The 13131-nt window shown below is 33.6% G+C and overlaps 1 long non-coding RNA gene across 1 annotated transcript; it reads left to right on the top strand.

Annotated features, from left to right (window-relative positions):
* The first annotated feature begins 2667 nt into the window (after positions 1–2667).
* LOC141598947 (uncharacterized) lies at positions 2668–6368 on the top strand. The gene is made up of 3 exons (XR_012523681.1): positions 2668–3106; positions 3412–3509; positions 6137–6368. It is a non-coding gene; the product is annotated as an uncharacterized LOC141598947 (long non-coding RNA).
* The last annotated feature ends 6763 nt before the right edge of the window (positions 6369–13131 follow it).

Below are 13131 nucleotides of genomic sequence, written 5' to 3'. Positions count from 1 at the left end.
ACTTAAAAGAAAAAGGAAATGGGTAGCAGGGTAGAATACTAAGGACCGACCTAGTTTTAGGAACCCGTAGCTTTTGTTTCATAATTACTTGTGGTTGACTTGTGTGTTTTATTTGTAGTGTATAACTGGTTGCTAAGGGTAGTCTTAACTTTATAACTACTAGCCAAACATTTGATATTTAACTCCTACTAACTTCGTTGTTATGGAGACCTTTTGGGACAAGCGAATTGCATTGGATGGAGTCAATCTCGTTGAGGCGAAGCTTCGTGATATTTCTGTTAGACTTAACTTATATTGCGTAATTTCCCCTCCGCTTTTTCTTGTGCTTTCCACTCTTTCTGAAATTATAATGTTAAATACTTGCTTTCGACGCTTATTATGATGTCGCCAAAATTTTTAAACTGACTACAACAAAATTTTGGTTCTTTTGATTTCATTTAACTACTACCGATTTTTTTTTTAAATTTCCTTATACTATTGCCTTTTTGAAAATTAAATTTTTGTATAAAGTAGTGTTGAAATTCGTTTACGCTATTAATTTTTCCTTTCAAATTTAGTTAAATTTCTTCTAATCAGTTGGTTCTACTAGATTTCAAATATCTTCTACATGTAAGCTTGGTTTAAAATATATCATTTTACATAAAATTATAATCATACTCTTCCGGTTCCATAATCTTTATTTTTTACTTATATTTACTTTGATATTCTAATGAAATTTTTTTGAATTATGATTTTATGACTTTTAGATAGTAAATTTGTCAAAATTGTCCTACCCGTATATTACCTAGCCTTAGTTATGATACAGTAATGTCATATATAACATTGAGGATCATAAAATTTTGACTTTTAACTATGAAAGGAAATATATTCTTATTTGGGATAATGTTGTCAACCGAAAGTTTGGAGTTAATATTTTTATTGGAAATGAAAGGGTATGACGATGCATGATTAGAGATTATAAAGAGTAGCCTTGTGGCTATCAACTTGTGAAATAAGAAATACTTGATGGTACATTAAGAATATAGATATGTGTACTTGGTGAAATAAGAGTGAATGTGGAGCAATAGGAAAAAAAAAAAAAAAGTACACCGGAAATTGAGGGATTATTTGTTGATCTAAATTGTTGAAGTAACTATTTTAATTTGTAACTATATTGGTTTCAGAATTCCATGGGATATGATGGAAAGAAATTCGACCTTGTTTTATGGATATTAGTTGTTGAACTAGTTAAGGGTGATTAGGAATATCATTATATAATTCACGGAATAGAATAAGAGAATTTGTGGAATAAGTTAAGTGGATATTTGTATGAATAGTAATTTGATATTTCAAACGAGTTCATTTATAGATCAATTTTGATAACTGCGGTATGTGGATAAATACTTGGATAATGATCGTAGAGGGTCTAAACTTATTGTGAATTTATACAAATTATGAGTAGGTTGTAAATTCGTGATATGAGAACAAGCAAATTCTAAGCCACAATTGAGGTAATGAGAAACAAAGGAAATTGAGGAGACTTGGTAACGATACTGAAAAGAATAAGGATGACTCAAAGGTTTTGTGAATGTTGTTTGAAAACCATTTATAATTGGAGACTTATCATTGAAGATAGTTAAGACAGTTTAAAAAGCCCGAGACTTAAGGACCTAGTGTAGTAGAAATATAATTTGGATGACTTTAAGTATTTATCTCTTAGTTGAAATATAGATTGAGTTAATCATAAACAAAGTTTGAGGAACGTTGGAAATACAGAAACGGTGAAAAGCTAATGAATATGTTAGATAACATTATGGAAGAGTGTTTAGAAAGGTAAAGAAATGATAATTATTGAGACGAGTGTACATTTGGTAAACCAAGATTATGGTGGTTAGTAAATTCATAAGAATGATGGAATTGAGCATGTAGATATACCATCTCTTGAAGATTGGACCCGTATAAGTGCTATTTTGCAGATATATGACACATATTGAAGAACTCAAACCATTCTCAGTAATTTTCGTGTCTTACAAGTTTCGAGGACGAAACTTTTTGTTAGTGGGTAGGACTGTAACACCCCGTATTTTTACCAATCTTTTAAAAATTCTTCTTATTTTACGTTATATTTCGTTGCGATTTTAAAACTACCAGACCTCCTTTTCGCAAGATGACAAAAATTTCACATTTTTAATTTTCTACTTTTTCACGTTCTCGATAAGAATTTTCTTTTATTTTTAATAATAGATAATAGGTAACTTCCTAAATACATTATTAATACGTTTTTATTAACCCAAGTTCAAGGTATGTACCCTAATATTACATTTTTGATAGTATTTATATAAAATACATCTTATGATTATTATGTTTATGTTTCCTCTTAAATTATTTGAATTTCCCGTTTTATACTAACGGAAACTCATTAACATTGTGACATTCCGTCTTTTCCTCGAATATTGAACTATAATTTATGCTATCAATATACATCTTATTTATACGCGACTAACATCGACTCGTGACCGGACTCGGATATTGAGTTCTAGTCAAGTCTCATTGGTTCGATTACACCATTAGAGTTATTAAATAAATTTTGACTCAAAAGTTTTTATTTAAATAGCTTTCCGTTTGAAAATTTATGTATATATAATAATAATAATAACAGTAATAAATAATAGCCTTGTGATAAAAACCGAGTCGTTATTGAGACGATTTACAAACTCGAAAAATGGAATAAAGTTAGGCCCTCACATTACACCCGTCTCCCTCTCATAAACCCACTAAGCCATATGCTTTTTAGTCCATTTTTACCCACTTTCCTCTTTATACTCAAATGAAGTTGATTAAAACTTAAGAGAACTTCCATCTTCTTACCTTCCTTGGAGAACAAACCCAAAACAAAAATAATAATAGAGATCCTTAAATGCCCCAAATCTCCCTTGTTTAATCATCCACTCCTTATTTTCATCAAATAAAACTCTTGCACTTTCTTTTGTTTACCCAGTAAACCAACAAGACTAGAAAAAGAGCACCCAACTCCATTTCATTCTTGTTGAAACGAGATTTTGGAGCAACCTAATTGGGATCTCCTCCAATTCCAATCCTATCTTCATTGTTCTATCTTTAATTCAAGGTTATTAATACTACTATCTTTACTTTATATTAATTTTAATTTTCTTAATTTTAAATTCTTAGATTTTAATGAGATGTGTAAATTTACATACATGTTAATTTACAACAAGATCTTGGCATAAAAGAAAAAAAAAATGAATTTCTGATATTTTATTTATAATGTTAAAACTTACATGCATGCTAAAAATTTGGTTAGTCTTGTATTAAAAACAATTTAAACTTTAAGTTATACTCACAAAACCAATTTATTAGTATAATGGTGTAATTGATATAAATTTTGTTGGGTTATCTTTTGCTTCTACCTAGAAGGAGAAAAAGCGAAGCCAACGGTACTAATTCTCTAAACGCGCCGGAACCGTCTCAAGACCGAGCCTTGATCAAGTTTAGTGAAATCCCTCTTAAGGGTGGGTAAATTAACAATTTTATTTTAATTTTAAAGTTGCATGTTAATTATTTTGGGTGATTAATTGAGGAATGTTGTTGCATGTGTTTAGTTGTATTTTATAAGTTATTTTCTATTAAATCAACAAATATAAGTGGATGAGTTTAGAAAGAATTTATTTGTGAATTGAGGTTGTAGAGACCGAATGGTCTATGAGAAAGGAGGACTTGATGTTCCAAAATTTTAGTCTAGTTTGAGTAGTATACACAACTACCATGTACGAGTCATAATATTACAATAGTATATTGTAATGGTGCATTAGTGTGGGTACTTGTCGATGTTGGTAGAGCCGTCCAAGATCACTAAGGGCTTAAATTTTGACAAATTTTTATATAATTAAGATAATTATTGTTTTATGATTTAAAACTATGGTAGAAAATTCTTTTTTTTCAATTGTTGATAGAGTGGGCCGTATGAGTGTAATTTAAGGGATAGATTTTTATCAAGTTTTAACTTAATTATAAGTAGCTTTGATCTTATGAGTGCTATTATAAGTTGGTGATTTCTAGATAATGACACTATGGTAGTTTGGTAAGATTTGGTTACATACATTATATACTTATTTATTTGAGTGTTAATAGTCTTACCTGCTTGATGGTTATTACAAGAATCGTCTTATGAGTCAAAATATTTTTCTTAAGAGCGTCTAAAACTCACTTTGGATGTGGTGACGGCTTAAGCCCAGGGACCTATTCCAAACCCATTTTTAATGTTTTCCGCAAATGTGATAAAACGACTCATAAGATTATTTTAGTATTTCCGTCTTAAATATCGTGTTTTAGTGATATTATTTATTTTATGTGATTTTATTTTATTTATGTATAATTTTAGAGGCCATGTAATTCGAATTTTGCTTTGTTATTTATTTGTACGCAGAGAAATGTAATTTAATTATTGGATGCGAGACTTGACCATCGCTACCCCCAAATATGTAATAATTAAAGACCTAGTTTATATTTTTACGAGTAAGTAAGAATAATTTTAGCACCTTGGCAATCGCTTAGGCCAGACACACGATATCGTTAGTCCAATTTCAAATATTAAGTTGTGTCGATTTAGAAGTAATCTTATTTTAGGAGTCACTATTTGATAACAATTATTTTTACATAAATTTAAAAAGGATTTGAGTAACAATTACTTTTACCTTACTTTAAAGGAATTTGACTAACATGTACTCTTTTTTCAAAATCTCTCAAATCAAGGAATTTTATTGCGAATTAAAGTCAGAATTTTCAAAGGTTGGAATATAATTTTTATTCAAACTCAAGTTCTCAACTGAAACCGAGTACTTTTAGCCCACCGTTTTGTTAGCCAAATATAGAATTACTAAATCGGAATTTTGACAAAGTTCTTGTAAACTCTTTCGGACAAATCCTCTCGACTTGATATTTTCAATTAATAAATTTAATAGTATAGAGTGAACTTAAATGAATAAAGAGGTGATCCTTTAATCTCCTTATTAATTATAATCTAGTACCAAATCGAAATTTTAAAACAAGTCACTTTCCACTTTTGGTCAATTTTCTTTACTTGGATTATTTTATTTAATAAAATCAATTATATAAAGTGGGTTAGTAAAAACTGAATTAGGAAGCGATTTTACAATCAATTAACTACCAAGGGTCTAGGACCGCCCCTTAGTTGAATTGATTAAACTTGGTTTGATAATATGGTATTTTACTTGTATTATTAACCTAGTTCGATAGCGAAGTCCCGACTTATAAATAGGGACAAACCCAATAAGGCGACCAATGATTGAATTTGTGCTAGTTGGTTTCGATAAAACTGTTATTAAGGAAAGAAATTCGATTTGAAATTGGTGTTGTTAACCCATAATGTTTTAAAAAATCGAATTTTGAAATATTTCATATTTTTTTTTTTTTTTGGGCATTTTTAGGATTGAATTCGAAAGCTCATTGAGCGGGAAAGCATGTTATTACTATTGTGTACGTAATGACATGGAAGAATAGCAATTAGCTTAACCGTATAAAACCGTTCGTGCGTACGAAGGGTCTTTGGTGGACCTGTCCTTAGACTCGAGAGTAGGCGGGAGTGTGGCCATGCTTTAGGTGGGGACCTGATCAGTCTCGTACGTGTTAGGTGGATCGCATCCGGGTTCCCTAAGGTCTATATTTGGTTAGGCTTAGGGGATAATAGCCGGGTGGTGTTTAGTCCGTGGTACGGGTAATAACCCCACGTACCGGCATTCGACCCTGGAGATGAGTGGACGGATTTTATTTTAAACGTGCTTATGTCACCACGGTAAACAGGGGTAATAATGTAAGCCCCCTGGTATCGGTGTGATTTGCGGTATATGATTATCGTACAAGTTTTGGTTATTGGTCATATAATCGGAACGTGTACGGTAATTGGCCGGTATATCGTGATAAAATGTGACTAAGATATATAATACGGCAATGAAAAACTGATTTATTTCACGAAAAATTTATGTGTTAAAGGTATGGATATAAGGTTATGTTATACATGCTGATGATTTTTGTTACGTTTTAATTGTTTAAAGAAGTTAATCTACCCACCTGACGTTTGTTGTTTTTCTTATAAAACTTTTTACAAATTTTAAAACGTCAGATTTATCAGATTTATGAAGACCGACCATTTCCGAGACAGGCGACGCTGAAGATGGGATTTAGATATATTTTCTTAGAACGTGTTAAGTTATTTGCTAGAAACAATTGTAATATTTAGCATTATCTTTATAATTGGAATTAGTTGAAAGTAGTAGTGACTCGGATATGTATTTATCTTCCGCTGTTTCCTATTTTGGACTTATATTTAATAAAGTCCTGAAAATCCGGGTTGTTACACCCTCAATTCTGAAACACGCTCCACCAAAAATTTCCACTAGTCTACTACAATATTGATGATCAACAACATTGATTATTAAAAGGAAGTGCCCAATTCTTAACTGATCTCTGTTTGATTAAACAGAACAAACAAATTCCTGGTTGACTGCCTTGCCACTGTATCGATTTCTTTTGATCCAAATTCGTACTCCTTGCCAACATGGAGTCAAGTCATATGAATGTTTTGGTCTCGTTTTGGAGTGTGTTGGGAGTAGTTCAGATTGATTATTCGTCGAAAGGTAACACAATTCTATCAATCCTATTATCGTATTATTGTTCGGGGTTGCATGTGTATATATTATTATTTGTCACTGTTTTATAATAAGAATTTATACATGGTAATTGTGATGATTGTTATTATTTCTATTTGCAATTATATAAGTATGTATTATATATATTACTGTTAACAGGGGGTTTTGGTGAGATGGATTTGGCTGGATTTGAATGATATATGATTTGGTTGAGTACAAGGCTTATACGGTTTATTGCAAGGGAAGACTAATGAAAAGAATAGATTGACTATCAGACATGTGAGTGTGCGAGAGTTCACCAATTTGGGGTTTTAATGCCTTGTTCAAGCTTAGCACCTAAGTAATGATTTGTCAGGCACGAATGGAGTTTACTTAGCCTATTAATATGAAACTTGTCTTTAGTTTTGAGGCTCGTACTCGTATATGGTATCAACTACCACGATTGGGTTATTATTGATATTGAATTTGAGATGGAAATTGGTTAACTATTTGAATAAGAGAGTGTTTTAGCACAGACAGTTTAAGAGGAGCACATACAATTGAAGAGAACTTGATTTTGTTGGATTGTCATAATGGTTTATGGCTAGAGGATGAGCATGATGGTGATTCCTATTTGAAGTGAACTATTCGTACAGTAGGATAACACAAGTTATGGGTACAATATTAGTTATCTTAAGAGTGAATTAGCTTCATTTGAAATTGACTTTGTTTCATTATCATAATTTGTGTCAAATTAAAATATAATTAATTTCCGTCTCATATTTTATATAACGATAATTCGTTAATATCATCCTTTCACATAATTATTTTAGGTGGCTCATATGGGGTTGAAGATGAAGAGTAATTTTGGGTTTTAGAAGCTTTCTCAAGTTATTACTTGTCTCTTTGCTAGCGTAAGGTAACTTTTCCGAGTTACTCGACGAATAAATGTCACATTAGTAGTTAATGTGTGCCTGTTGTTTGATAAGTGTTTAGGTGAATGAATAATGTTAGTAGTAAAGATAATAAGGTTGGTAAAAATTATGCTTATATTGATAATTATCACATGTTAGGATAGTTTATAAATTGAATTTGTAAATGATAGGCTCAGAATGAATTGTATAGGGATAATTGTAATGTTTTGCTGATTGTGCCGAAAACTGAGCCTTAGTCCCTTTGACTGATGCGATGTCAGTTAATTGAGTGATTGGTCAGCCGCAATTTGACCCGTACCTTTCGCAGGGCTGGGGTTGCGGGTAAAAATTCGGTTGAATGATTTAGATAATCGGCCTTTTTCTTGTTTTAGGCCATTTATTATATCTCTATTTCACATGTGTAATTAGTTGAATTTAAATGGCTTCTTATTTTGTAGTAATGGCCCTAGATTCCCCTAAAGCCTTTAATATTGTTAAAATTGCTAGAATTGGAAGTTAGTATTGAATTCTTATTGAGGAACTGTTGGATTGTATGCTGTAAATAGACATTGATATAGCCTTTTACATGATAGAATGTTAGCATTTAGGTTGGTAAGTAGGACTTTTTGCCCTCTTAAGGTTAAGTGGGTGTCTTACTTGACTTGTGTGGTGAGTCTTGGTGGTGTGGGCTAAAGTATTCAAGCTGGGACTAGCTGTGACTAGGTCCTAGGTGAGTATTTCGGCCTTCATCATAGATAGGTCTTTATAGTCTCGGCGAGTATATGTTCATTGCTTGATAGCCTTTGTGTTCCTGACTAGTGGATGTTTATCCAAGTTGGGGCATGACCTCGGTACTAATTTTGATAGTATGGGGTCGACTTAAGTACTAGCCGACCCTTCGGTGGTGTCCTTAGGGTACTCACTTCACTTTGTTTTAAAAAAAGTTGTGAGTCTTGGGTGCGGTGGTGTGTATCCGCATGTCTAGGTCTGCGCAGATTTTAGGCTAGGGTTGTGTTGTCTCTTGTCCATGTTTTCTTAATAGTAACCGCTGAGCCAAGATACCGGTTCGATTACCTTCCCTACCTCGTGGTATAGACTTGAGTTACAAAGTGACTATTGACCGTACTAAGAACTTATGCCTGTCTTTGATATATTGCCCTTTCTTGTATGGTGATTCTATGAATCATAGAAGGTGAGATGCAAGCCGGCTATGGTTGATAGAGTTTGGATTCCTGGATGTTATGTGATTCACATGATAGTGTAGTATGAGTCGGTCTAGTTTTCGCATGCTAGGACTATGTGTTGTTATATTGTTGTTCACATGATAAGCACGATTGCCTTAGCATCTATATGCTAAGGCAGTGTGTGATTCGTATTCATATTCTTATGTTTACGTGTTATATTAATTATGACATTTCGTGGTTTGGGAGAACTCGGAGTTACTCCCCACTTTATTATGGCTTTCGTATTTGTATAAAATGCGAATGACAGGTAGGTGATGCATATATGGGGTACATGGACGAGCTAGCGAGCAAAGTAACCTTGGGACCTAGACTGGTTTTATTTCATTGTGACCCTTAAACCCTTTTTATGTCACATACATTTTAGGGACATATGTCTCCCTTTCTCATATTTGGTTTGTATAACTTCTTTTATTTTGGACCTTGCATGTTTGACACCTTCCCTTTTGGATATCTTTATAACAGGTTCAGGTTTTAAAAATTACAGGTTTTACCCAATTGAACCTATTACAAACATATCCTGTCAGTTTTACTGTAGAATTACGTGTTTACTTTTCCGCAATAAATGAGGGTGTCACAAATATCCTTTAATATTATAGATATAAGTGAATTAAATTAACTTATAGATAATTGATTTAAATTAATGTCATGTAATAATAAATTGATAATCCATGTCACATTAATTCCCCATGTTACATTAAATATATGCAACATCACATTTAAATATGCCACGTCATATTAAATTTTAATCTAGGTAACTTTTTGGATCCTACGTGGCTTTATCTAGGTGGCGTTTATTTGTCATTTCATGGTAACCTTTTAATTACATTTTATAGCTCAATATTAATTATAAATTATAAAATTTGATGTAAATTTGTAAGGGTTATATAAGTTTTGGAAGACAATATATTTAATATACAAAATTAATTTAAGAATAATGATAATATTCTTTAATATTATAGATATAAGTGAATTAAATTAACTTATAGATAATTGATTTAAATTAATGTCATGTAATAATAAATTGATAATCCATGTCACATTAATTCCCCATGTTACATTAAATATATGCAACATCACATTTAAATATGCCACGTCACTTTAAATTTTAATCTAGGTGGCTTTTTGGATCCTACGTGGCTTTATCTAGGTGGCTTTTATTTGTCATTTTAGGGTAGCCTTTTAATTATTTTTGGAAGACAATATATTTAATATACAAAATTAATTTAAGAATAATGATAATATTCTTTAATATTATAGATATAAGTGAATTAAATTAATTGACAGATAAATGATTTAAATTAATGTCATGTAATAATAAATTGACAATCCAAGTCACATTAATTCACCATGTTAAAATATGCAACATCACATTTAAATATGCCACGTCACATTAAATTTTAATCTAGGTGGCTTTTTGGATCCTACGTGGCTTTATCTAGGTGGCTTTTATTTGTCATTTTAGGGTAGCCTTTTAATTATATTTTATAGATGTTATTGAAAAATGTTAAATCGATTCACTAACATTTTTATTGTAAAATGGAAATTTTAATTGTAAATTAAGAAAAATTGATGTGAATTTTGGTAAGTTACATTTTTTTTGGAATTTTTTAATTCAACCATGAAATATAGTTTGTAATTTGGAAGTTCATGAGTAATAGTTATTAAATGGAAGATTAGTGAATTGAATATTGTAGGTTTAGTGGCCATTATAAACTATTGATTTTCATCTTTTAATTTGTCTTTTCATTTATTTTTGAGTTATGAGTATTATTAAATAAGATAATTCATTAGTAAGGAGCTCAAGAGGTAAAACAAATAGGAAAAAATATTAATGAAAATTATTATTATTATTATTATTATTATTATTATTATTATTATTATTATTATTATTATTGATCTTAAATAGTGGTTGAAATAAAATGCCATACATTTACATTTAAGAATATTATTAAACTTCGCAATTAGTTTATTTTTAATTAAAAGAGTTTAATAAATAGATGTAGGTGTAAATTTTAAGTGGTACAATTTCAGGAAAGTTAAGTTTAACCTTTTAGCAAAAAAAAAAAATATACAATATTTTCAACCAATATTTCATCATATGAAAAAAAAACCTTTGAAAAACTTTAATCATTTCATTAACATGTTTTATTACAAAAGATTCAATTAAAATGTTAATGTTATGTTGTCAATTGTCATTAATCAAGTAAGCAATATAAATTAAAATTAATTAATATTAACCAATCTAAAAATGACATGTGGAATAAAATTAAATGGTGTAAGGAGTCTTTTAACTATATAGTATAGATGTCTGTGTGGAGAATGGTTGGGTAGGCGTGTGTCAATCTTTAACCAAGGTGGCAATGTGAATGTCTATGTAGCTTTTTCACATCTTGTGTGGCTTTGTCTAGTTGACATTTTTTAGGATGTCAATAATAGAATTTTATAGATTAAGACAAATGTCAATTTGGCCCTATATACACCTGTTCCGGGTGTAATTCCAGAGCAGTTATAAGTTACCACCCGTGCTTGTAGAATGACGTCCTTGGTTGAATCCTCCTTGCGGTCTCCTGAAACGATGAACAAACTGAGGGCTCGGCTTTGGACCGAGCGAACTCACTCCGACGCTCAAGTGAGTAACTTAGAGAGGTAAGTTGGTGTTACTTGGCAAAGAACGTATTGTAGAGAGATATGGAAGATATTACCAGGTGAATAGTGTTTCTTAGGTTCAATTGTGGATCCTCTACTCAACGAGAGTAGAGGAGTATTTATAGACTTTCACCTTTTGTCACGTAGTGGCCAAGTGGCTAGCAGGTGGAAAGACTTACTTACCCCTCGGCCGAGGGACCCATGGCAGGCCGGCGGACCCTGTTGATTCACCGCTGAGGGGTCTTGGATATGAGTTCGCGGATGTGTGCCCCGGCTGATCGGTTGCCCGGCCGGACCCATCCGACAGGCCGACAGTGCTGCGGTTAAGTCAGTCTAAGCCGTTGACTTCTTGGGATATCTTTGACCTTGCTCAATATCTTTGACTGGTCGTGGGTGCGAATATGCCCCATCAATTTGCCCCCAGCGTAGTCTATGCCGTGGTATGGGCTCCGATGTATCTTTGAGCGTATATTCTGCGTAAGACAAAATTTTACGCCTTGCTTCTTCTACCTCGGCGTGGCTCTGCATAGGCCGTACTATATCCCCCTCCACATGGTTGTGTAATGGACATCCGATGTGGAAAAGGCAATGACGCCGGGCCGAGACCGGGGTGGAGAGTGCCGGTTGTTTCTGATCGCCCCCTGGCAGGTGCTTTCTGGCTTGGTTGATCATGTGGCCGGCGGAGAAACGGATACTTAGGAATTTTGTTGAGGAAGATGAACAGGCAGAGGGATATGAAGGGGCGTGTTGAAGACACTTGGTCACTGTTGCATTGATTGACATTCAACTGTTGCAACGATTGACATTCCGTGGTTGCATGTCCCACACGTGTCTGTTTGCTGATTGGCTGGCGTTTCATGGGCTGCGCCCTGATTGGTCCTTCTTTATGGGCTTTCCCCTATAAATAGGGCAGTTAATCCTTGAAATTGGGCACCAATTTCATTTTCTCAAAAATTTTATTCTATAGACTTTCAAGGGCTTTTCTCTTCTATTTTTCAGTGTAACCACTCCGGCTAGTACTTTTCTTCAAGGTAAACCAACAAATTTTTCTCTTTTTAACTTGTGAGTTTTGCTGTAAACATGTCTTCTGCTGATGCCGGAACTAGCAAACCGACGCCGGGGGGTTCTCCGTCGCGTCTTGACGAGGGGGAGATGCTAGATGCCATCCCGCTAAGGTCTGGGGGCCCTAGGTCTCCTTCTCCTGAAGTTGATCCTCAAATTTTGGAGGAATGGGAGGATGATGATGATGTTGATGATGACGGAGACGATTTCGGTGATGATGCCGAAAGGGCTCATCCTAATGAGGGGAGGCAGTACGTCATGGATCACGGCGACCCCTGTAAGGTCGGCCCTGACCGTACTTGGACCCATAAGTTCGCCCGTTGCTCCGGCGAGACATTTTTCGAGGGCCATTTCTACTTTGGCAGGGGATACAAAATTGTAATCCCTGAGGGGGGTCAGGCCATCTGTTGCCCTCCACCGGGTTGCACCGGCGTATATATCCGGCACCTGGAGTACGGGCTCCGGTTTCCGCTGAATGATTACGTTATGGCCATCATTAGGGCCATGAACGTCGCTGTGGCCAGCTGCACCCGTTGGCTATTAGGACCATAGTCGGCTTTGTCTGGCTCTGTCTCTTTAAGGGGGAAGTCCCAACGGTTAACCTATTCCGTCGGCTTCACCACC

This window comes from Silene latifolia, chromosome 9, assembly GCF_048544455.1.
Source record: "Silene latifolia isolate original U9 population chromosome 9, ASM4854445v1, whole genome shotgun sequence".
Taxonomy (NCBI): domain Eukaryota; kingdom Viridiplantae; phylum Streptophyta; class Magnoliopsida; order Caryophyllales; family Caryophyllaceae; genus Silene; species Silene latifolia.
Note: the sequence above shows the minus strand (reverse complement) of the source record. Positions and strands in the feature narration are given on the sequence as shown.